The sequence below is a fragment of the Camelus ferus genome, chromosome 11 (genome assembly GCF_009834535.1).
Source record: "Camelus ferus isolate YT-003-E chromosome 11, BCGSAC_Cfer_1.0, whole genome shotgun sequence".
Classification (NCBI taxonomy): Eukaryota; Metazoa; Chordata; class Mammalia; order Artiodactyla; family Camelidae; genus Camelus; species Camelus ferus.
The window spans coordinates 67,185,553-67,212,726 of NC_045706.1; the positions used below are offsets into that span (position 1 = coordinate 67,185,553).

Below are 27,174 nucleotides of genomic sequence, written 5' to 3' on the forward strand. Positions count from 1 at the left end.
ATTGCTCTGTGTCTCCCTTTCTCTGCTCATATCTAGCTATGTGGCTGCTCTAACATCACTGCAGGACTTCTCACCAGCCTGAGCATCGGCAGGGAAGGAGCAGCTGGCTAGAGTCTCCAAGACTACCAGCCAGGCCTGTGAGCACTCTGCTGGAGGGGGTGGCCCAGTCCTTGCCACATGCCGAGGACAGGGGTCAGGAGGGGCTTCTGGTGTTTTTTACACCCAAGTATTCTCGAGAGCAGTGTTTTTTCCCCACAGCCCTGTCCAGGGCAGGAGGTTGGGACCACACGGTTTGGGATGGGAGGTAAGGGGCTGACCGTTCATCGTGGTGCTCAAGATGGGCCAGTAGCCCCACCATCCACATTCCATAGTGGGACCAGGTCAGGCTCTGGGTCCATCTTAATAAGCTGTATGGAGAGCAATCCCCTACCCGTGTCTGTCACTGCCCTGACCCATGGGGCAGCCACACCCAGGCAGGCCCTGTGTAGCGGGGCATCCCCCCCCCACTGATATGGGCCCGGTGCCCAGAGCGGGGTCGCTGGATGTGGGCGGGCCTGGGTGAGCTGCCCTTGTCCGGCCAGATGCGGGATCTTGTGCCTGCAGATTTTAGCTGGAAGACCTCAATGAGATGAGCTCCAACCAGTGGCAGAGAAGAGCCTTGGGTCTCCCTGACCCACCCCCATTCCTGGGTCCTCCTCACCCAGCCGCAAGGCCTCACTCTCCCCCGGGGCTGGCCTCACCAAATGGAGTTCAGCTCCATCTTTCCTGTTCCTTTTTGTTCCTGGGAACTTTGCCTACTAAATGTGGCTCTCATGGATTTTGCAAATATAGTAGGCTGTCAGGAACGAAGCAGTTGCCACAGGGCCCAGAATTAGAGAAATTGTTAAATTGCATCAAACCACCTCAAGGAAAGGGGTGGGACTTCCTGAGGACAAGACTGATGGGGAGTGGGAGGGCTGTGGGTCTAGGGGTTCAGGTTGGGGATGGGGTCTGGGAAAAAACAACATTTGCTCCCTTCATGTGTGTGTGTCACACTCTGGTAATTCTCCCAGCATTTCATACTTTTCATTACTATTTAACTTGTTACGATAACCTGTGATCAGTGTTCCTTGATGTTACCATTACAAAAAGATTGCAAGTTGCTGAAGGCTCGTATGATGGTTAGCATTTTTTAAGAGTATTTTTTATTACGGCAAGTACACTTTTTCTAGACATAAGACTATGGCACACTTTATAGGCTACAATGTATAACTTTTATATGACTGGAAAACCAAAACATTTGTGACTCACTTTACTGCGATATTTACTTTATTGCAGTGGTCCCAAACCAAGCCCACAGCGACTCTGAGGTGTGCCTGTAACAGCCTTGTCATCTAGCGGTCTACGCCCTGTAGACTGACTTTGCTATTTTCAGATCTCCTTAGCTGTGATCGGCCACGGAATCTGCATACACATTTTCAATTCAGACTTGCTAATTTCTAACAACAAAACCAGCTGTTGGATGGTGATCAGGGAAGCACTCAATCAACCAATCTGGGGGAGAATTCAGCCTTCAAAGTCATCAAAAGTCCTTTTTGTCTTTTAACTTCTCGATTTTTGGATGCAGTTTTTGGATTTCTAGAACTGTTTTAGGGCTGTTATAAATTTAACAGCAATGTAACAGTGTTTTAAATGCACATATTTCAATTGTACGACTTGGTAAAATTGAACAAATACACCTGTGTAACCATCACAATGCGGCGAACCTACCCATCATCTCCAAGGATCACTGCCCTTTATTGCCTGACATCCAGTGACGTGAAAATAATTCTTCGTTTCCTTTTACCCAATTTTGTCAGGCAGGGGGATAAGTCTGGCCCATGCTACCCTACCCAGAAGGATACAATTGTCCTGGTATCACTTAATTTTTCTATTTGTTGGTTATACACAAAAATATGATTTTTATATAGTCGGTTTGCTAAATTCACTTATTTCTAATAACTCTTCCATAAACTTTTTTGACTCTTATGAATACAATGATAACACCTGAAAATAATGAGTTTTACTTCAATCTTAACAGTTTTTATGCCTCTTTTATTTTTTTTTTTAATCTTTTTGGCCTTACTGACCTGACCAAACTAGAGCTTTCAGTCCAATGTTGAATAAAAGTAGTGGTGACAAGCCTTCTTGGTCTCATTATTCACATAAGGAAGAGATAGTCCAGTATTTATCTGCTGAGTATGATTTTTATTTTGTTAGTGTTGTTTTTAATGAAACTTCCTTTCATTCCTAGTTTGTTTTTTTTTTTCAATCATGAAGGTGTGTAAATATATTTTTCAAATATATTTTCTGCATCTACTGATACTAACATGGCTTCACTTGTCTTTTCCTACTAGTGTGTTAGGCTACATCAGTTAACTTTAATGCTTACAGATTTACTTTGAAATGACTTCAAACTTTAAGTCACAAGCAGTGTACAAAAACCTCAGATTTCCCCAACTGCGCACGCACTGCATCTCCTCCACGTCCCTTGCACACCTGCTCGCACTCTTACCTCTACACACACTCACATGCATTCCCCTTTCGCTAAAGCATCTGAAAATAACCTGCAGACGTGAGACTCCACTTCCCCTAACAAAAACACTCACCTACTGAACCAAGTCAGGAAACAGACACTATCATTCAATCCGTACACTCTGAATTATGCCAACTGCTCTGGTTTTCCTTTTTGTTTTCTTGTTAAGTATCTTCAACCTCCTCCAATCTGGAAGCCTTTTCCTTTTGTCCTTGCCAATTTAAACATACACTTTCAATTTTGTAAAAGAACCTTTCAAGGGGGTTTATCTAACGTTTCCTCGTGAGCACACTCTGGCCACGCGTCCTCAGCAGGAATACAGCACGAGTGACCCTGGCTCTTCTCAGTGCATCTCATCAGGGGTACGACACACTGACTTGCCCTACTGCTGGTGAAGTGAACTTTGATCATCTGATTATGCTGCTGTCTGCCAGGTTTCTCATAAAGTCACTGTTTTCACCTTTGTAGCTGATTATTCTTTGGGGGGAACTATTTGGAGAGTATGCCAATATCCTGTCCATCAAACCTCTACCCACAAACTCTAGCCTGCATTGTCAATTACTTACTGAATCAGCCACCAGTATGACAGTTATCACACTGTGATATTTCTATCGCCATTGTTCCTCCTACATTTATTAGTTGGCCTTGTATAAAGATTTCCTTCGTGTATTCACAGATTTGTATCAGTACAAATTAATGGATTCCCATTTTAAGTCTCCTTTATTATGATGCTGTTCATTTTGTTTTGAAGTTTCAATTGTCTCAAATTTGGCCAGTGGAAGCTGTACTAGATGGTTCTTTTGTCCTTTTAACATGTCTCTGTAATTCTTTGACATTTTATTGTCTAATAGATAAGATGATTCAGGATCGTCTTGTATTTCTCGCCATCTCTGACTTTCAATAAGCCATCACTTCACAGACCTGGTCTTTCATTGGTGGGAAGACAGTACTTAAAATTAACAACCTGGCACCTGGTGTGCTCAACGCTGGTGGGGTGTCATTCTGTTTAGGTCCTCTCAGCACACAGATCCAAAACACACACCCGCAAGCACTACGATAACTATTTGTGTATTTAAAATCTGAATTACATTCCAATCCAACACTTTAGGTGGTTTTCTAGCTACCCCCTTCCGTGTTTACAGATACCGTCTCCAACAGTGAGAAACCTGGCTTTTGCCACCCTCAGTACACTTACTTATCTGCCCAGTATTACCAGCATCTCAGCCATGCTGATCATCTCTTCCATGTGCCCTCAGCACTTCTGCTGCAAGGGGGCACCTCACCTCAACACCTTTCTCATCCCCTAGGTCAGGGCCGTTCTGACTCCCACTCTAGGACAGGCAAGCAGGAGAGAAATGTGCAAATGCAAGGGAGAAAGCGGAATCCGAGAGTAAGGGGATTGGGAAACCAAATCAATTGAGTTTTAAATATTAAATCCATTCTTTCATTCCTCTAATAAACATCGTTTAGTCAAGATATGTTCTGCGATGATATTGTTGGATGTTTTTTTTTTTTTAAATTCCAGGATTTTGCATCTAAATTCATAATGTACCTTTACTTTCCTGAAATATCTTACAGGTTTTGCTATCAATGAACAGGAAAACCCCCATCATCCTTTCTCTGGAAAAGCTTATAAAAGCTTGCTACTATTTCTTTAAATATTTGGAATAGCTGGAGTGAAGTCATCTGTTCCTGAGTTTTCTTTCTGGGAGATTTTTGAAATGAGTGGCAAATTGTTTGCAGGTTTGGTAAAGGACAGCCATCCTTTGGTACGACCCTGCACTCACTGAGAGCATGCTGTGCTCACCGAGGGCCCATCCTGCTGGCAGTTCCTGAATTCTATTCACGTTTCCCTCAGTGATGAAAAAACAAAAAACAGCTTAGGTTTCCAGACTCCTGCCCTGTGTCAGTCTTCTAAAAATTTTGAGAAACTGGCCATGTGTTTGAAGTCTCCTATGTTTCAAAAATGTTCACTCAAGCCTTGACTGCCAAAGTTCTGCCAGTCTCTGGTTTCTGGTCTCCCTGCACCCTACAGCTCCGCTCCCCTGCCACCAAGCTATAGCCCTCTGCCTGAGCCAAGCTCAATAGCCAGGTTCCTCCCTGTAGCCAGAACTGACAAGTGCTCCCAGGTAAAACAGCCACATTTCCCCATTTGCTTTCCGTCTTTCACTCCCCTCCTGGATTTTACCATACTAGCCCTCCTTGCTTTTGCAACAACAGGTTGCATTTAAATAGGTGCTTTTTGTGAACTGTTTTTCTCGTTGTCCTTACTGAGTGCACTGCTCTGCTGAAAGCGACAGTGACCCACCTAGTTGTTTAATCTATCTGTGCCTTTTAAAGCTCCGTACCTGCCAACGTATACATTTGTAGGTGAATGTTTTGCTTTCTAAAAAATCACTGTATGTATCACACACGAGAAGTATTAAGTGAGTTGGGAAATAAAGTTGCTTGCAGTTAGCCACTCACAGAAGGATGACAGTTGGCCAAACCATTAAAACACTGGTAGGGCAGAAACCACCCATGTTCTATACTCACCCACTTCTGCTACAACTAGTAAGTTGCACTCAAGGCAACCCACCTTGCCCCCTTGACCCACCACTTCAGGACAGGCCACTCAAAATTAGTCTGCCCCAGAAGTATTTTAAAAATCCTGCTGGCAGGCTCCTGTCCTATGTATGTCACCAAGACCAGGATCTCTCTCTCCACCTGGACATCAGAAAGTCTTCTTGCAGGTAGGTCTCCCTGCAAAAATCTTCCCTTGTTTCACATATGCCGGAGCAATAAACCTTTGCACTGCTTACAACCACTGGCTCCAGTTCACATCTACTACCTCAAACTGAAAGGAACAGCACACCGGGCAATGGGCCAGATTGTATTTTAACAAAGTAAAGTGCTAAACTGAAGACATTCCCCACATTTCCTAAATTGCTAGACACTTCAATTGAACATCTCTGATGTATGATAAACTTAGGTTTAACTTAAAAGCTTCCACTCACTTTTTCTACAAACTACTACCTCATGCCCACTGAGATGCCACATCAAGAATTTCACACAAGGCCAATAAAATATCACCTCATAGTAAATGTTCTCCTATAATTTCCTATAGCTTGTGCATCTTCTCCAGCCTGTGGGTAAAGTCTTCTCTGCAAATGCTGATAGAGGTTTCTACCCTATGTGGTTTCTCTGATGTTTAGTAAGGTGTGGCTTTGGGCAAAAGGTGCCCTGTATTCACTCAACAATGGATTATCCCCACTCAGCTGTGTCATACACTGCAGGGTCCAAATTCTACTAGAAAATTTTCCTGTGTTCAGAACCTCTTCATATTATTTTCTCCCCCCCCCAGAAGTTCTCTGCTCTGTATTGTGAGAACTCATTTTAGACCAAAGGTGTTCTCAAAATCATTATATTAATAGATTTCCTCTCCACTCTGTGTTCTGTGTTCTACAAACTCTGGACCTCACCCAATGTGAATTCCCTCATTTATCATATTTATAGAGTTTCTCCCCAGGTGTGTTCTCTGATGTACAGTGAGTTTTGACTTCACACAGAAGGATTTCCCACAAACATTACATTCCAAGGGTTTCTCCTCTGTGTGTGTTCTCTGATGTGCAATGAGTTTTGACTTCACACACAATGATTTCCCACATTCATATGGTTTCTCTCTTATGTGAGTTCTCTCATGAACAACTAGGGCTGACTTCTGATGAAAGTTTTCCCCACATTCATGACAGCCAAATGGTTTCTCTCCCGTGTGTATCCTCTGATGTTCTGTGAAACCCAAGAAGTAGCGCAAAAAACTTCCACAGTCAATACATTCATAGGGCTTCTCACCTGTGTGAGTTTGCAAATGTTTAGTGAGAGTTGACGTCTCAGAGGAGGACTTCCCACATTCATTACATTTCTAAGGCTTCTCCCCTGTGTGAGTTCACTGATGTTTAATGAGGTCTGACCTTCTGAGAAAGGCTTTCCCACATTCATAGCATTCATAAGTCTTCTCCCTTGTGTGCATTTTCTGATGTACAGTAAGGACCGACTTAACTGAGAAGGGTTTCCCACATTCAGGGCATTCATATGGTTTCTCTCCTGTGTTCTAAAATGCTGGGTGAAAGTTGACTTTTCACTGAAGGATTTCCTGCATTCCTGCCATTTCTAAGGTTTCTCCACTGTATGAATTCTCTGATGTTTAATGAGGTCTGAATTCTTGAAGAAAGTTTTCCCACAATTATCACTTTCACAGGATTTTCCCCCTGCATGGGTTCTCTTACATCTTTTGTGGGCTGGCTTCTGGTTGAAAGTTTTTCCACATTCATGGCACGCATAAGGTTTTTCTCTTACGCGTATGCTCTGTTGCACACCTAGACTAGATTTTCACTGAAAGCATTTCCATATTCATTATACTTAATTATGTTGTCAGTTGAGTTGGTTCTGTGATTTGGAATGAGGTTTGACTTCTGGTTCAAAAGGTGAACACTGTGTTCAAAGAGAATGGATTTCTCAGAGAAGTTCTCTCCACATTTATTAAATTCATAGTGATTATCTTCTGGATGTGTTCTTTGATGAGCAATAAGAGATGGCATGTCTCAGAACTTTTTTCCACATTCAGTGTATTGACAGGTGTTCTCTCCTATGTTAAGCTTTCTTATGTATAACAAAGAGTGAATTTTCATGGAAAGCTTTCCTACATTCATTGTATTCAAAAGGTTGCTCCAAAATTTGAATTTTCTGATGCTGAACAGAGTCTTCATTAAGAAAGAGGCCATTCCCATTTTTATTACATTCTTAAGGTTTCTCTTCAGAATGAATTCTTTCATGTTTGTCATCATGGCGCCATTTTCTACCTTTGTTTAACTCATCAAACTTCTTCCTTGAATAGTTTCTACTGCTCTAAATTAATCCTGTAATATAAATAGAGTGATAAGGAAGATAAGCTGACAAGTATATTTAGAGGAAATAGCATTCGTTTTGGGGACTTCATCAGTTTAGATCGGTAACTCTTCATGCCTAGAATATGACAACTGCGTATACACATCCACTCACATCTTCTTTCCTATTGTACCTGGCAATAATAAATCATGCTTGGGGCTGTGGAGAAAAAGGGGCCATCCTACACTGCTGGTGGGAATGCAGTTTGTGCAGCCACTGTGGAAAACAGTGTGGAGATTCCTCAAAAGACTAGGAATAGACTTACCATATGACCCAAAAATCCCACTCTTGGGCATATATCCAGAAGGAACCCTACTTCAGAATGACACCTGCACCCCAGTATTCATAGAAGCACTATTTACAATAGCCAAGACATGGAAACAACCTAAATGTCCATCAACAGATGACTGGATAAAGAAGATGTGGTGTATTTATACAATGGAATACTATTCAACCATAAAAACCGACAACATAATGCCATTGGCAGCAATGTGGATGCTCCTGGAGAATGTCATTCTAAGTGAAGCAAGCCAGAAAGAGAAAGAAAAATACCATATGAGACTGCTCATATGTGGAATCTAAACAAACAAACAAACAAAACATAAATACAAAACAGAAACAGACTCAGAGACATAGAATACAAACTTGTGGTTGCCAAGGGGGCAGGGGTTGGGAAGGGATAGACTGGGATTTCAAAATGTTGACTAGATAACAAGATTATAGTGTACAGCACAGGGAAATATATACAAGATCTTATGGTAGCTCACAGAGAAAAAATTGTGACAAGGAATAAATATATGTTCATGTGTAACTGAAAAACTGTGCTCTTCACTGGAATTTGATACAACATTGTAAACTGATTATAAGTCAATAAAAATGTTAAAAAATAAAAAAGTATAATTAGCATTTTACAGAAAAAAATAATGAATTAATATTCTAAAAGGTCTAATTCACAAAGGAACAATACTAATCTACAAGCTTTAATTCTATTTCTAGCTCTGATTCATGAGGAAGAAAAATATGTTAAAAAGAGAAAAATCAAGCAATGGACAAGCCATTCTTGCCACAGGATTGGACTTAACAGCTCCACCCTAGTTCTGGTGTTTTCCCTTTATTTCATCAGCATTGTTCAGCAGTGGACCTCTCCTGACCATCAAACCCTGTTTCAATCCTTTCTGGCTTTCACCCAAACCTCACCTGATTTAATATCAGTATTCAATCCTGCTTTCATATACATGCTTCAACATTTCTTTCTATATACCATGAAAACAAAACCTTAAGGAATAAAATTCTAAACCTGGTTCCAAAAGTTTCATTTACCTTTATTATAAGATTTTTGGTTATGGATGACTGTTTTTTACTCCTCTACTATCTACAAAATTCTGCTTCTTTGCATTCAAAGTCCTAAGAACCGATAATACATATTTTTTAAAAAATGTATCACTGAGACAAACATTATCATTACATCTGGATTCAGATCAGAATCAAGCCACCATTTTACAAATCTAGAATAAATATATTTTTCTTCTGGGCAAGTCCACACCTTTGTCCCCAATAAACTGCTCATTTTCATCCACTGTCATCCACTCTTGGCTGTTCTCAGGTCCCACCACCTCCATGTGTTCCAGGCCAGCCACCTTTAGATGTGTAAGCATATGGAACTCTCTGGTGTCCTGGTGTGTTGGGCAGACAGGCGATGTGTTGAGTTACAGATGTTTTACTGCTTATAGGTTGAATGGCGTATAGAAAATGAGTATCTCACACTGCCACGATGCTGACATCACTCAAAGAGGTAATTTTTAACAACAGCTTTGTGTTATTTTTTAGCTACTACATCAGAATATACGGTATAAATCAACTTGGCATAGTTCCTAGAGACGGTCCTCCCAATCAGGGAAAGAAGTGTTTGTGGTGAAAGCTTAGCATCCGTATCTAGAATCTTACACTCCTGGAGAGAACAGGCTCCCATGATGGATAAGTTTTGCTTATGGGGGCTTTAAAAGGCTTAGAAATTATTTTTACCTGAGGGAAGGTGGTATACAAAGGAGACAGCATGAGCAGGGCAGTCTCGAGATGGAGATACACTTTAGGAGATGCCTTTTGGAAAAGTAACGCTGTTTGCTAAAGAGCAAATGTGTTAAAATGAGTTAATGAGTTAAAATCTGATGTCTGACCCATCAGGGGCTGATAATGGGTCTCTAGGCTGCTTGTACCCACTCTTCAGTGTTTCAATTTGGGATCTACAGCTTACAACGTGAAAAAGACTTTCAAAAAGAAAACTCTGCAAGTAAAGCCTTGCAGGCCAGCAAGCTAAACATCTAATGCCTGGAGTCACAGAGGCTTTCTCTAACTGCCTTCTCTGCTCTGGCCTTCAGCTTTGCCAAAGTGCAAGCAGGTGCGGTCATCCTGCTCAATGACAGAACTCTGACAATGTTGAAAAACACCCATGTGGTGCTATAAGCAATGGAAACACTGTGGATCCTGGCAAAAAACTGTCTGGGTCACTGGTTCCCATGTGAAAAGCTTGTTCTAGTAGCCTGTACAACCAAGATTACAGAGGCTTCCCAAATACTTAGTTTATGATTCCTGTGGAAGGCACAAGGTAGTGGGGAGGGACACTCATTTCTGGGACAGTGTATCAAATCTGGATTTAAACCCCCCTCTGGAGGACATCTAACCACTGCTGACTTTTCAAAAATGAGAAAGAATGAGCCTGATTCTACTGTCCTCACCTCCTTCTTGGTACACACACCTCAGCATGGTAGTCATATTATTGAACACTGCTGTCTTCAGAATGGGATGGTCTCCGGGCTACTAACTGGTTACAATGAGGACAAAAATGATGTGTTTTTGGAGGAGGCAGTATATAGACCAGTTTTGAAGTTTCTGAAAATTCAATATTTCATCCTGATACTGGTGACATCCTTGGTGCAAAGCTGAAAACAATGGGCTTTTTTCCTCCATGAAGAAATTTATTTATATACCAAAAGTTTAGAGAGAGAACTCAGGATCCTCCAAGGGAAGAAAGGTTTTTATCTCTTCTTTGAAAAGAGGATGGGGGAGAGCTACCCCTCTCTCTTCCATAGAAACATGGCCAGATTCATTTTATCACCGTTCTTCTCCTGCAACATTAACTTTGCATGTATGTGTAGAATACCTCATCATACCAAGTGTAAGGTATTAAGGTATGTCAGAACCACACTGTTATTACTTGGCTTTAATAAATAATAATTTGTCTGTAGTGTTCCAGAAACTACATCTGTTGTATTTATGATAATATTAAGAAAGATAAATATTAAAAACATAACAGCCTGAAACTTTATATCTCTACAAAGAGATAACTTCAGGCCCAAATGGCTTCATTGGTAACATCTTCCAAATATTAAAATAATAAAATCTTCTATAAAATCATGGACAGAATTGAAAAATATGAAACAATGTTCAACATCTTATGAAAATGAAAGTAGTACAGTCTTCAACCTCAAATATGGAAGATTACAACAAGGAAAATTACAGGATAACCTCTCTATGGATACACACAGAAAAATCAAATTCAGTAATTATAAAAACAATACATTATGATCAAAGATGATGTATTTGAGAAATATCAGATTGGTTTAACAACTGAAAATCAACTAAGACTATACACCATAATCACAGAATAAATAAGGAAAGTTATGTGATTATCTCACTACATGCAATGAAAGCATTTGGCCAAATTCAATATTTATTCATAATTTTAAAGAAAGTCTTAGCAAACAAGGAATGGAAGAGAACTTCCTCAAGAAATAAAGGGAATTTACAGAAATCCTTCAGTTAACACAAAAATTAATGGTAACTTACTGAGTGGTTTCTCTCTGAGGTCAGAAACAAGACCAAGATTTTCACTCTCACTACTTTTATACACTTTACTGGTATTCTGAGCCAGTACAAAACACAAGGAAAAGAAAAATAGCATAAAGATTATGAAGGAAGAAGTAAACTTGTCTTTATTCACAGATGACAAAATGGTTTACACAGAAAATTTTCATAAATCTACATCACAACTACCAGAATAAGTGAATCAGGGAGGCTGCGGGATACAAGGGAAATGTGCAAACGTCAACTGTTTTCCTATATATTAGCATTAAACAATTAGAGAATAAATAGTACAGACAGCACAAAGAAAAAAGTGAAAACAGTATAAAATACTCAGGAACGTACTTAATGAAAAATTGGCAAAACTGCTAAACTGAAAACCACAGAACCAGGAGAAATTAAAGACCTAAGTAAAGGTACCAGGGTCATGGACTGGAAAATGCAACACTGTTGAGATGTCAGTTCTCCTCAAAATAAGCAATACAATCTCAAAAAAAAAAAAAAAAAAAAAAGTCCTAACAGGGTGTGCCTGTGTGCGTGTGTGTGTGCGTGTGTGTATTTGTGGAAATGAGCTGATTCTAAAATTTAATGAAAATGCAGAAGACCTATAGTAGCACAGAATTGTCCAGAATGTCTAAAAACATAGATATTATTTTAATATATTCTTTAGATTAAAGATATTCCTGGCAACATTCTGTATTCATGCTGTAGAACAGCCAAGCAGTCTTGAGGAAAACAGCAAACCTACAAGGCTAATGCTGCCAGATAGCAAGACTTATTACTAAGTTATAATATTATAATAGTATAAGTGTAGTGCTGTCCTAAAGATGGATGGATCAGCCAATGGAACAGAACAGAAAGCCCAGGAACATAATCATACATATATGATTGCCTGATAAATATAAAACTGCAATTCAGTGGAAGAAAGGATAGTCTTTTTAATATGTTTCTGTTCATCAGAAGATATCATTAAGAAAGTGATAAGACATAGTTCAAAAAAGGTATTTTTCAATGCATACCACCGACAAAAGACTCATACTCAGAAGATATTTTTAAACAACTATAAATCAGTAAGACCATTATCCCAATAATATAATAAAAGTAAATGGCCTGTATAATCACTTCAGTAAAGGAGATATCCAAATAGGCAACAAACATATGAAAGAATGTTCAACATAATTAGTCATCAGAGAAATGGAAATTAAAACTTCATGAGGTAACACACCACAATGACTAGAATGGCTAAAATTAATTAGACTGACAATACCAAGTGCTAACAAAGATGTAATGCAATTGGAACTCTCACACAAGGATGGTGGCACTATAATTTAGTAAAAACGTTTTGGAAAACTATTTAAATTAAATATTACTAAAGCTAAATATGTAACTACTCTATACTCAGAAAGTTTATTTCTGGTTATACATCTAACAAAAATAACATCCTGCAAGACACATGAAGAATATTTATGGAAAAGGAAATCAAAGTGGCAGCAGAGGAAAATGCTGAGTTCATCTCCTTCCATGAACACATCAAAAATACATCTATATTTGGAGCAATTCTCACTGAAGACAATCTGGAGACCCGCAGAAAGACCCTTACACAACTAAGGCTGTAAACAGGACCCACAGGGAGCTGGGAAGGAAGGGATCAGGTCGAGACCTGCACCAGTAGGAGGGATATTACACAGGCTCAGAGATCCTCCCCAGGGAGTGAGTTCAAACCACATACCGGGCCCCCCAGCCTTGGGGCCCAACACCAGGAAGACAAGGCCCCTTGGCTGGTATGAACATCGGTGGGACTGGAGAGGGCACTGTGAGAAACTCGGCACTCCACTCATGAAGAGCATGTCACACATGCTTGCCTGCTCAAAAAAGAAGGTGGAGGAAGCAGACTGAGACTGCCAGAACTCTGGCTGGTTTCCCTGGACTGCCCCCCAGACTACACAAAGTACCCGCTCCTGCCCCTTTTGCTTCATGGCACAGCTCCTCACTAGGCTGCTGCTGAGGGGAGTGCACAAATGGGGGACAGAACTGGACTAGACCTGACAGTACACTGAATGGGATGGGGGGCATTACTGGTGCTGTCAGGGACGGCAGACCGGGAGTGTCCTGGAACACTGACATGTGCCAGGGCTAGTACAGAGGGTGCACAGTCCAGCCTCTCCTGCTCCTGTACTGCTTCCTTCTGAGGAATGGAACCAGCTCTGACCCAACTCTCAGGGCTTCTGAGCTAGTACCTTAAGGCTATGGTAACTACAAATAAAAAATGTACAATGGTTGTTTTGTAATAAAAAAATCTCCCAACAAACAAAGGTCCAAGACCGGATGGCTTCACAGGGAAATTCTACCAAACACATAAAGAAGAAATAATACCTCCCTTCTCACACTATTCTGAAAGTTGAAGAGAACAGAACATGCCCAAATTCATTCCACAGGTAAAAAGTACCCTGATACCAAAATCAGGCAAAGACACTATGAAATAAGAAAATTATAGGCCAATATTTCTGATGAATATAGATGGAAAAATCCTCAACAAAATATTAGCAAAGTGAATACAAAAGTGTATAAAAAGGATCATACACCATGATCAAGCGGGTAAATTTATTTGAGAGATGCAAGGATGGATCATTATGTGCAAATCAATCAATGTGACACACCACATTAATGAATGGAAGGGAATAAGTTCCATGTTCATCTCAATACATGCAGATGAAAACATTTGATCAAATTCAATATTCATTCATGATAGAAACTCTCATTAACGTGGGTATAGAGGGAGCATAGCTCAACATAATAAAGGCCATTTATGACAAACTCACAGCCAACATCATACTCAATGGTGAAAAGCTGAAAGCTTTCCCATTAAATCCAGGAACAAGACAGGGATGCCCACTATCGGCACTTGTTAACACAGTATTGGAAGCCCTAATCACAGCAATCATAGACACATGCACACAGAGTAAGAGGTGTCCAAATTGAAGGGTTATTGGTATAACTGTCCATTTGCAGATAATACTCCTGAGTATATATCCAAAGAAAACAAAAACACTAATTTGAAGAAATACATGCACCCCAATGTTCACAGCAGCATTATTTACAATGGCCAAGACATGGAAACAACACAAGTGCCCATCGACAGATGACCAGATAAAGAACATGTGGGAGGTGTGTGTGTGTATGTACTTATGTACACACACACACATACACAATGGAACATTACTCAGTCATAAAAAATAATAAAATCTGTCTTTTGCAGCAATGTGGATGGAACTAGAGAACATTATGCTCTAGTGAAATGAGTCAGAGAAAGACAAATACTATATATCAATTATATGTGGAACCTAAAAAATTATACAAATGAATATATATGCAAAACAGAAACAGACTCACAGATACAGAAAACAAACACGGCTACTAAATGGGAGACGGAACTGGAGAGGAACAAATTCAGGGTCTGGTTTAACAAATAGAAACTACAATGTATAAAATAGATGAGCAACAAGGATATATTGTATAGCACAGGGAATTATAGGCATTATCGTGTAATAACTTTAAATAGAGCACCTGAAACAAATATAATATTGAAAATCAACTGTACTTCAACTGAAACAATTTATAGCACCATTTTTCAAAAGCCCCAAAGGTCAAAATAAATATATTTAAAACAAGTATGTTTCAAATATATACCCTAAATGTGTTTCAATAATAAAATGGACAGATAAACTCTGGAATAGTCACAATGGAACATTACACAGCAATAGAAAGCAATATACTACTCATATACACAATACACATGTATCTCACAAACACAGTGCTGATCCAAAGAAGGTAGATTCTATATGTATATGTGTGTTTGTAGTATATATACACATGTATACAGTGTGTATGTGTGTAAGTATATACAATGCAAATGCACATACAGTGCATACTGTATGACTAGTTATCTGAAGTTAAAATCAGGCAAACTTGATCTATGATAATAGAAGGGAGAGATGTTACTTAATTACTGGTAAGAGGACACCAGGGAGCCTCCTGGGGTGCTAAAAAATGTTCCATATGTTAACCTTCATAATGGAAATATGGGTCTGTACACATACAAAATTGTATTTACTTGAACACTTAAACACTGTGTATTTAACTCTATATAGTTTATACCATTTTTTAAAAAAAGGAAACCATTTGGGTATGAGAGTGACAATAGGAGATACTGGGTGATTCAGTGACACTGGGTATTTGAGTCATGTCAACAAGCTACTTCCAAAGTTCAAGAGCCACTAAAAAGTGACTCCTGAAGACCATTTCAATGGCCGTAATCTCTGAACTAACTCTTTGTGAACTAATTTCCTCCTCAACTTCATCTGGCTCAGACTCACACTAACTCACCTGGGACACTCCGGCTTGATGATTCTTCCCCTAATATCCATGGCTCCTCTCCTTGCTCCAGCTTGAGGATCACTTCTGGTTTAGGGATGCAATACCCTGTAAATGAGCACTGCATGATGAGACAAATTGGATGAGTTGTGGGGCCTTTGAAGGAGGAGGACAGTATACCTCAAAGAGTGTCCAATTAAAAAAAAAGCTCACTTAATCCTGTTATGGGACAGAGGACAACACATTCTTTCTGGTACCCAAAAGGGATAAATTATCCTTTACCTCTGAATCCCCAACCTAAATATCATTATATTTACAAAAATTCCACAAGTAAATAAGAAAGGACATGTAAATGGGGGGTATACATGGGAAGCAAGTGCTACCCATCCACTGGGAGGAGGTGGCTGTAGTTCTCCAGCATCACATCCCTGTACAGGGTCCTCTAAGCAGGATCCAGGTGCTACCATTCCGCCTGGGTGAAGCCCACAGGTACATCCCTGAATGACAAGGATCTCTAGAAAAACGTATTTCTACTCAATCTGAAATGGTCCAAATTAGGTGATGTGGGGAAAAAAAGTGTTTAAATACTAATTTTTACCATTTTTACTACTGAAAATTGACCAGAAATGTTACAAAGGACCTCTACTATATAGCTTGTTTTGTTACACTTTGTGAGTGAAAAAGAAATCAGCAGAAATACCACTGGTTAATTAATTTACTACTAAATGAAAAAATATCTGCATGCCCTCATGTGCCCAGATCTGCCCTAGATTATGAGAATTCCAAGTTGAATAATAAACTCTTCCTTCTTTGGAAGAACTTACTCTTATAATGAAACATATAAAGACATACCTAACATAGGACTTAAAGGACCCATACTACAAATACATATGATGCAGACACAGATCATAAAAGGGTTCTGTGCAAGTTCGTGTGAGTGTTAGCACCTTGGGTTTGACTGAGCAGATAAAACTTTCAGTGATTAAATATAAATAGCAATTTCTTTACAAATATATGGCAGAATATCAATGAAAGTTAAAAAGACTTGAAAAAATGTGGCTAGACAATGGACTGCACAACAGGACAGGAGAGCAGGTCTGAACCTGTGATAAAATAAAGGCTGCCATGGCAGGGGGAAGAGATTCTGGGAGGAAATAAGCTAATCTATTTGACTTAAATCCTGTTAGTGATCTCCAAATATTTAATCACTCACCTAAATCCCTAAAATTCTTGAGCAATCATCAGTTTTATTTATATTTATCTATAAATTAAATACAATGCTGTCAATTCACATTTGAAGAGAGCTTAATTGTGTTATTTTTCCGATAAAAATGTAAATGAACAAGCTAATATTTTCTTCTCATGCCCTAAAGGAATGGCAACAGATGATGTGTGCAGAAGCATCTTACACACTCCCTTGGGGCCTTGCCTCCCTCCCTTCCCCCACCTCCACTCAATGCAGGTCTCTGCTGTGAACAGCAGGAAGCCAATCATGCAATGGGAATACACATCTCTGTCCCAGTTATACAAACTAATTGTCAGTGAGGAAGCAATGATCCCAGAGTACAGTGTAGCTGGATTGACTAAATTAAGGGGGGCAGCACTGAAGATGCTAAACAGGGAAATTGCTGAGCAAAGGGAGGGAGGAAGAGTTTATTCCCAGAGGGTCTGCATGATCTGCCCTGGAGGTTCTGGAAACTTGTCAAGTCTGGAGAAACAGAAGGAAGAGCAGTGACAATGAAACAGATACTAGACTTACATACAGGGCTCCAAATGTCTTCAGAACATAGAAGTGGAAATATTCACTTAAAGGTGAGACAGAGGATTCTGGAGTTCAGGAGAGGGGTCTACTATGAAAATAAGGATGTGGGTGAAAATGGCAATGAGACAGATTGAGGAAAGAGAAAGCAGCACAGAACTTGAGGGAACAGCAATATTTGAGTGGCTGGAAGAAAAAAAGAAAACTAGGCTATGAAGGCTGAGAAGAAATTTTCTGAAATGTGAGAGCATTACCAGATGACAGAGACTAGTGGAAATAGTAAGCACAATTTCACAAGTATCTGACATTTCCAATTAAAGATACTGGAGTTAAAACACACATCTGCCTCTGATGCCTCCAATAATAGAAGTAGAAGAAACAATTAAACAAACAAATGTGCAAATAAGAGAATACACTAAAAAAAGGCAATTTCATGTAACTTCTGGATAATACCAGCAAATAGCATCAGACAAAACTGGAGGCACGGTGCCTACAATTTATAGAAACACAGGTAAGCAGAAGCGGTGGCTTCCAGCCACAGCCAGAGACCACCAAGCTCTAAGCCTTCAAACCAGGTGGGAGTCAGCACAGGTAGTCGGATGGGTGACCCACTGATGAAATAACCGACTGCCAGGGCACCTTGGTGGGCCCCTACTCTGTGGAGATCCAGCAGTCAGTGAAGACTAAGGCTGATGAGCAGCCATTCTCTAAAGCTGGGACACATTAAAAAGTAATAAATCTATATACAGTCAGCCCTTCATATGTCCAGGTTCCGCATCCATAGATTCAACCAACTGTGGATTGAAAATATTTGGGGAAAAAATTCCAGAAAGTTCCAAAAGCAAAACCGAATTTGCCACACACCAGCAATTACTTATGTAGAATTTACACTGTATTTACAACTATTTACATAGTATTTATATTGTGTGAGGTATCAGAGTAATCTAGAGACTATAAATTATATGGGAGGGTCTACCATAAAGAAGGCATGAATATACAATGGGGGAAATACAGCTTCTTCAATAAATGTTGCTGGCAGAGCCGGATAGTCACTTGCAAAAGAATCAAACCAGACTACTTTCTCATACCACATAGGAAAATAAACTCAAATGGATCAAAGACCTAAACGAAAGACCTGAAACCATTAAACTTCTCCCAAAAAACACAGGCAGTGCACTATCTGACATGAGTCTTAGCAATATGTTTTGCATATGTCTGCTTGAGCAAGGGAAACAAAAGCAAAAATTAACAATTGGGACTCCATCAAACTAAAAAGCTTTTGCACATTGAAGAAAATTATGAACAAAATAAAAAGGCTGCCTACTGAATGGGAGAAGATATTAGCAAAAGATACATCGAACAAGGGGTTAATATCTAAAATACACAAAAAACTCAAATAACTTGACATTAATGAAAAAACAACAATTAAAAATGGGCAAGGGACTGAACAGACATTGTTCCAAAGACATCCAAAGACATACAGATGGCCAATAGGCACATGAAAAGATGCTCAAGATCATTAATCATCAGGGAAATAAAAATCAAAACCACAATGAGATATCACTTCACACTTGTCAGATGACTATCATCAAAAAGACAACAAATAACAAGTGTTGGCAAGGATGTGGAGACAAGGTAACCATCATGCGCTATTATTAGGAATGTAAATTAGTGCAGCCAATATGGAAAACATTATCAATACTTCTCAAAATATTAAAACTAGAACTATCATACAACCCAACAATTCTACTTTTGGCTGTTTATCTGAAGAAAATGAAAATACTAATTTGAAAAGATATTTGTACCCCTGTGTTGAAAGCAACATTATCTACAATAGCTAAGATATGGAAGCAACGTAAGTGTCCAGCAACAGATGACTGTTTAAAGAAGATATGAGATATATATACATATATATATATAATATATATGATTACACACACACACATAATGGAATATTCCTCAGCCATAAAAAATAATGAAATCTTGTCATTTGTGACAACACTGGATGGACCTAGAAAGTACTATGCTAAGTGAAGTAAATCAAAGACAAATACTGTATGATTGCACTTATATGTGGAATCTGAAAATTAAAACAAATGAACAAATATAACCAAACAGAAACAAAGTCACTCAGAGAACAAACAGGTGGGTGCCAGAGGGGAGGGAGGTGGGGTAAGGAGAGAAACAGGTGAGGGACTTTTCTTTCCCTTTTTCAGTTTTATTAGGTAGAATTATTACAGTCTGACTGCACATACACATTATATTGCATGTGAAATAGGTGAGGGATATTAAACAGGCAGAAACTTTCAGTTTACAAGATAAATGAGTCACAAGTATAAAATGTACAGTGTAGGGAATATAGTCAGTAATTATATAATAACTTTGTAGAGTAACATTATAACTAGACTTATCATGGTGATCATTTTGAAGTGTATACAGAATCATCATGTTGTGTACCAGTAACGAACTTAGTTCTATAGGTAAATTACATTCCCAAGACAAGCAAACAAACTCATAGAAAAAGAGATCAGATTTGTGGCTACCAGAGGTGGGGTATCGAGGCAGGAGGAGAGAGAAATAGATGAAGGTAAACAAAAGATACTTTCAGTTATAAGATAAGTACTAGGGATGTAATGTACAAAATGATAGAGATAATTAACATTGCTGTATGTTATAAATGATCATCGTTAAGAGTAGTAAATCCTTACAGTTCTTAGCACAAGGGAAACAATTTTTTCTATTTCTTTAATGTTGTATCTATAGGAGATGATGAACATTCATTATGTCTCTTGTGGTAATCATTTCATGAAGTAAGTCAAATTATTATGTTGTACATCTTAAATGTATACAGTGCCATATAAAAAAATTAAAAGATAAAACACACAGGAAGATGTGAGTAGGTTTTATGCAAATACTACATCATTTTATGTAAGGAAATTGAGTGTATGCAGATTTTGTTGTCCATCGGAGGTCCTGAAGCCTACCTCCTGCAGACACGGACAGATGACTGTATATGGACAACACAGAAGTTTCTGCCCAAAGTGAAGCCAGCTAAGAATGCAGCTCCTCACACTTGACTCCTCCATAGCAGCATGCATTTCTTTTAAAGCCACTATTTAATGAAACAGATCTTGATGCTCTAATTTCAGGACACACCACTCTCCCTTTCAAGAACTGAAGGGGGACCTCCTGTTCCCTTGGCTGCCTCCTTTCTGCCTGGCCTGAAGGAAGAGTCATCCCATATCCATCCCATACCCATTCACCTATAGAAACTTCTGGTGAGAGTCTGTGGTAAAATACATCCAAATCTGCACCCTTACCTACCAAGTCACCTGTGCTAATCAAACTAAATCTTAAGAGAAAAACATGAGAGTCAAATGATGATTTGTCAAACAAGAAGAGAAAACCAAAGTATTAAAAGTAAGCCACCAGAATGAACAGAATGACTGAAGAGTTAGGGGGGAAGTTCAAAAATAAGGGAAAGTCTTGAAATATTCTAAATAGAATACTCAAATATGTTCAGGGGAATATTGCTTCTACATAAAGTGAGAACAGTTGGCTATAAGAATCCATCAGAGAGAGGAGTCAAGATGGTGGAATAGTAGGACCATAAGCTTGCCTCTCCTCATGACTACAACAAAACCACAACAGACTGGTAAACTATCATTAAAAAAAAAAAAAAAAGATTGGAAACTAGGAAAAAAAGATCTTCTTCAACTGGAAATATAAAAAGGGAACCACAGAGGGACAGCAGGAGGGGCCTTGCTTGCGGTATAATCAGGGCCCCATACCCACTGAGTGGGCAACCCACACGCTGAAGAATAATTAAGTGGCAGAGGTCCCCCTACGGGAGTGTGCATTCTGAGCCCCACATTACACTCCATAGCCCAGGATTCTGGCATTGAGAGAAGACCCCAGGACATCTGGTTTTGAAGGCCAGCAGGACTTAACTTCAGGATCCCCATGTAGTGGGGGGAAACAGAGACTTCATTCTCTTGGGAAACACACACAGAATCTCATGTGTGCTAGATCCAATGGCAGAGGCAGTGATTTCATAGGAACATGGGCCAGACCTGCCTGCTGGTTTTGGAAGGTCTCCTGGAGAGTTAGGGGATGGCTGTGGCTCATCCAGGGGACATAAAAGCTGGTGGTGGACATTCTGGGAGTGTTCATCTACATGAGCTTTCCTGGAGGCTGTCATCTTGATAGGGACATCAGTACCAAGACATAGACCCACCCATCAGCAGACTTCCTGAGCCATAAACACCTCTAGACATGCCCCTAAACAGGGCCCTAACCATCAGAGGTCCAGGACCAAGCTTCACCCATCAGTGGGCAGGCACTGACTCCTCCTGCCAAGAAACCTGCATAAGCCTCTAGTTCAGCCTCATCCAACAGGGAGCAGGCACCAGAAATAAGAAAGCAGCAATGCCAAAGCCTGTGGAAGGAGTCTACAAACACAGGCCAGACTCTGCTGTGGGACCAGCTGGACTCTGGGCCTTGGATGACAAGAGAGGAGTGTACTGCTGGGACATACAGGATGTCTCCCACAGAGGGCCACTTCTCCAAGGCTGAGAAACATAACTAATCTACCTAAAGATACAAATAGAAAGATGGAAAGTATGAGGTGGCAGAGAAATATCTTCCAGGCCAAGACACAAGATAAAATTCCAGAAGTTAGTGATGAGTAGATAGGCAACCTATCCAAGAAACAGTTTAGACTAATGATGGTGAAGATGTTCAGAGACTCAGAAGGAGTACAGATGCACTAGGGAATATTTTAGCAAAGAGTCAGAAAATATAAAGAATACCCAAACAGAGTTGAAAAATAAAATTACTGAAATGAATAACACACTAGAAGGAAACAAGAATAGACTAAATGAGGCAGAAGAAAGGATCTGTGAGCTAGAAGACAGATTAGTGGAAATCACTACTGCAGAACAGAAAAAAGGAAAAAGAATGAAAAGAAGTGAAGATAGTTTAAGGGAACTCTGCGACAACATGAAGTGCATTAATGTTCACATTATAGGGGTCCCAGAAAGAGAAGAGATTAAGAAAGGACCTCGGAAAAATTTTGGAGATATAATAACCAAAAACTTCCCTAACTTGGGAAAGCTAACAGTCACCCAAATCCAGGAAGCACAGACAGTAACACCCAGAATCAGCCCAAAGAGGAACACACCAAGGCACACAGCAATCAAAGTGATAAAAATTAAGGATAAGGCAAACATATTAAAATCAGCGACAAAAAAGCAAAAAATAAAATACAAGGGAACTCCTATAAGGTTATAAGCTGATTTTTCAGCAGAAACTCTACAGGCCAGAAGGGAGCAGCACAATATATTTCAAGTGATGCAAGGGGGAAACTTACAACCAAGAATACTCTATTCAGCAAGGCTCTCATTCAGATTTGATTGAGAAATCAAAAGCTTCACAGATAAAAAAAAAAAGCTAAAAGAATTCAGCACCACAAAACCAGCTTTACAACAAATGTTAAAGGATTTTTTCTAGTCATCAACCAGAAGAAAACAGAATAAGAAGAGGAAAAAAAAAAAAAAAAAGACCTACAAAATAAAACCAAAGCAATTAAAATGGCAATAAGAACATACAATGTAAATAGATTAAATGCTGCAACCAGAAGATACAGACTGGCTGAATGGATAGAAAAAGGAGAACCATATCTTTTGTGGTTCCTTATAAATTTTGCAATTGTTTGTTCTAGTTATGTGAGGAGTGTCATTGAGTGTTCTGACAGAGGTTGTGCTGGATCTGTGGATTGCTTTGTGTAGTGTGGTCAATTTTGGTAGTGTTGATTCTTCCAATCCAAGAGCACAAGAAATCTTTCCATTTCTTTGTGTCATTTTGAGTTTTGGACTATAGGTAACCTCTGTGGTTAAGTTTATTTCTAGGTATTTTGACGTAATGGAAATGTTTATGCCAGTTATAAAATTCTGGCTTTTGAAGTGAAAAAAAAAAAAAAAAGAGTGAATGAAGGGCCACAAATGGCAAAAATACCCGTCTTTGTTATGGGTGAGCTGTATTCCATTACAGATATATATGCTGCATCTTCATTATCTATTCAACTATTGATGACCTAGAATGCTTCCATATCTTGGCAATTATAAATAATGTTGCTGTTAATAGCAGGGTGTATGTATTTTTTGCATTAATTCTTATTTTGTGGTTGGCTTTATTCCTTTGATAACTATGTAAGCTAAAACTCTAAACATTCTTAGAAACAATGAACAGTTCAGATATGTAAATTACAAAATATGTGTAATAAAAAAAAAGAAAAGAAATGAGCTATCAAGCCATGAAAGACATGGAAGAAAATTAAAAGACATATTACTAAATGAAAGAAGTCAGTCTGAAAAGGCTATAAACTGTATGATTCCAACCAAATGACACTCTGGAAAAGGCACAGGTATAGGATCAATAAAAAGATCACAGTTTCCAGGGGTCTGGGGAGATGGAGGGAGGGAGGAACGAATAGATGGAGCACAAGGGATTGTTAGGACAATGAAATTATTCTGCTTGATACTATAGTGTTGGCTACATGTCATTATGCATCTGTTGAAAACCATAGAATGTACAACATCTACAGTGAACTCTACTGTAGACTATGGACTTTGGTTGATAATAGTGTGTCCATGTTGGTTCATTGATTGCACCAAATATGCCACATGATGAGTGAGATTGAGGAAAGGGGAGTATACATGTGTGGGTGGGGAGGGCTATGTGTGAACTCTGTATATTATACTCAATTCTGCTGTGAACCTGAAACTGCTCTAAAAAAAAAAAGTCTAGTATTAATTAAAAAGAAAAAAAAAGACCCATATATATGCTTTCTTTAAGAGACCTACTTCAGAGCTAGAGACACAAACAGGCTGAAAGTAAGGGGATGGAAAAGAATATTCTATGCAAATGGAAACCAAAAGAAAGCTGGAGTAGCAATACTTGGACAAAATAGATTTAAAAATACTGTTACAAGAATCCACGAGAGAGATAAAAGAGAATACTTGGAAATGAAATAGTCACATTTACTTCATTGTGGAAACATAAGATAAATGCTGCCAAAAGGCTACTAGAAAACAAATTGGATAGCGAATAGAAAATTATATAAACCTCTCATAAAAATGAAAATCAAAGAACCATTGAAGAGTTTATAAAATATGGATGAATCCAGGAGGTAAACATCACTCTAAAACAAATTCCAAAACAGATCACATAGAATAGAGGAAACAAAAGAAGAAACAACAGAACATCTACCTGAAGAGATACATGAATCTTCAGATTTAAAGAACACATTTTAACACTTGTAAATACAAAGACATTTATGGGAAGAAAGTAAAAATGTGTAGCTCAATCTGATGACATTTCTGAAATACAACTAAAAATCTTTAAAGCCTATGAAAGTAAGTAAGCAGTGACTGGCCACAAAGAAATGAGACTCAAACTGACTCCTGATTCATCTTCAGCAAAAATCAGTAATAGAAGGAAATGGAAAGAGAGATGCTTACAATTTTCTGAGGACTATAACTATTTTTTCACCCAGAACTATACAAGCAGCCAAATAGCCATTCATACAGAAAAGAAAAAGAAGTAGATCATAAAACTAAAAACCATAAATCCCTGAACACACTGTATAAAATATTTCAGAATTCAATCTATTGAAACAGCAGAATCCAAGAGAGAGAAACATATGACATAAGAAATCACTGAGAATATAAGAGACCAGCATTAACTAGTTTCTGGTAAAGCCAGAGAAGACACTTATTGGGGTCATAAATGGAAAGGAAGTGGTTCTGTGGTTTACTGAACAGGTAGCATAAGACTGTTAACTTCCCAAGGAAGTACATGCACCTTAAGCATCCCTCCATCATGCCCATGGACACTGCCACATGCTCAGGACTCAGAGACTGTGATGCCCTGAAATATGAGTAGTGGCACTGCTCCACCATTCAACTGACAATCTAAAGCTATAAAGACAAGTTCTCAAGTAGGCAAATGAGATGAAAAAATTGACAAAAAAGAAAAAATGAGAAGTCTACTGTCATTTCTTGCAGTGAACTCAAACTCAGGTAAAATATCTCACTCACTTAATAATGTTCCCTTGAATAAATCATTCTGTGTACCTTCTATACATAAAACTTTATTCACTAGCAGTCATCAGCTCTAAAATGATGTAAAAGTGAAATCTAACTCTAAAACTGTTGGAATTATTTGATCTAATAAAGGGGTGGCACCTGAAGGGCCTCACACAGGCCGTTCTTAAATTACAACTTTCTACAGCTCAGGAACTGCTATTCTCAAAATTACCTTTAATACTGGGACAACAAAATAACCTGCATATTTATAGTCAAGTCTAAATTATTAGGACTTGATTATTAAAAATGGAAAAAATAGAGAAATTAAGTAACTAGTCCATGGTTACACACACCTGGTAAAGTGCACTAGTCAGCATTCAAATTCAGTTCTGTCTGGCATCAAAGGTTTATTTGTGCCATATCTTTTCCTACTGATTCAAGAAAAGACAAATAGTAACTTGAAATACAATCTACCCTTACTTATTTGCAAATGTATTATCCTTTTCTCAATGGCTGTTGATGGTAACAGTCATCTGGAAGCCCATTTAGGGCACCTATCTAATGGCATCCATGCTATCAAGTCAAAAGGAAACTTGGAATAAATACAGAAGAGTGAAATAAATGAAAAAATTAGTAACATTCAACATGTAAGCAAACTAGTAAAATGATTTCTATAAAACATGCAATATAGGGAAAAGGAGTAAATACTTACAAAAAATCATATCATGTTTATCCTTTTTCAATATATACAAATATCAAATTATTTTGTATTCCTGAAACTAAAATAATACTGTAAATCACCTATATAAAAAAATTAATTATGGGGAAAAAGAGAAAAAAAACATAAAACAAAAAAAAATCCTCAGTCCAGGCAGTAAAGCAGGGGTTTTCTGCACTGCTGAAAAATAAGAAAAACTCATACTTACCTGGGGAAAAGATTACAGTAGAGACATAGTAGATCACCTGAAGCCTGGGGGAGAAGTTTAGAGAGTATCTTTGGGAAATTAAGATAATCAAAACCACTTGTGTACATGAGGGAATTTAGAAAGCCATACACATACCCAGGACAGAATGAATGCCCAGAAAAGACCTCAGAGACCCTAAGCTTCCACCTCTAGCTGTTCTCTACAACACTCCAAGCAGGATGTGAAGGCTGGGGCAGTTGAACATGGACATGCTAAGTCCTGAAGAATAACCCAGCACACAGCCAATTTCCAAAGAGTATGAAAGATGGAGGTTTGGGAAGATTTTTTAGTTTTTGTTTTATCCCAATCTACAAGGGAAAGTCTGACAAAACACTAACTGAACACAAGCTAAAGGAACAGAGAATTCCATGACCACACATGACAAGAAATATAGACTTTGGGGGAAAAAAAGGCAGTTTGGAAAAGTCATACGGATAACTGAAGCCTTCAACAATCAAGAACAGCCAAACTTGGAGAAAAGCAAGAAAGAAATTTCTAAAATTATATTATACAATATACAATCACATTATAATATGTAAATGTCCAGTTTCAACAACAACAACAACATAATCACAAGTCATACAAAGAAATAGGAAAATATGGCCCAATCAATAGAAAAATATGATTGACAGAAGTGTCCCTGAGGAAGACCAAACA

General features: G+C 38.7%; 1 pseudogene; it reads right to left on the bottom strand.

Annotated features, from left to right (window-relative positions):
- Positions 1-1,143: 1,143 nt before the first annotated feature.
- Positions 1,144-27,174, bottom strand: part of LOC116667318 — a 434,058-nt pseudogene continuing 408,027 nt past the window's right edge.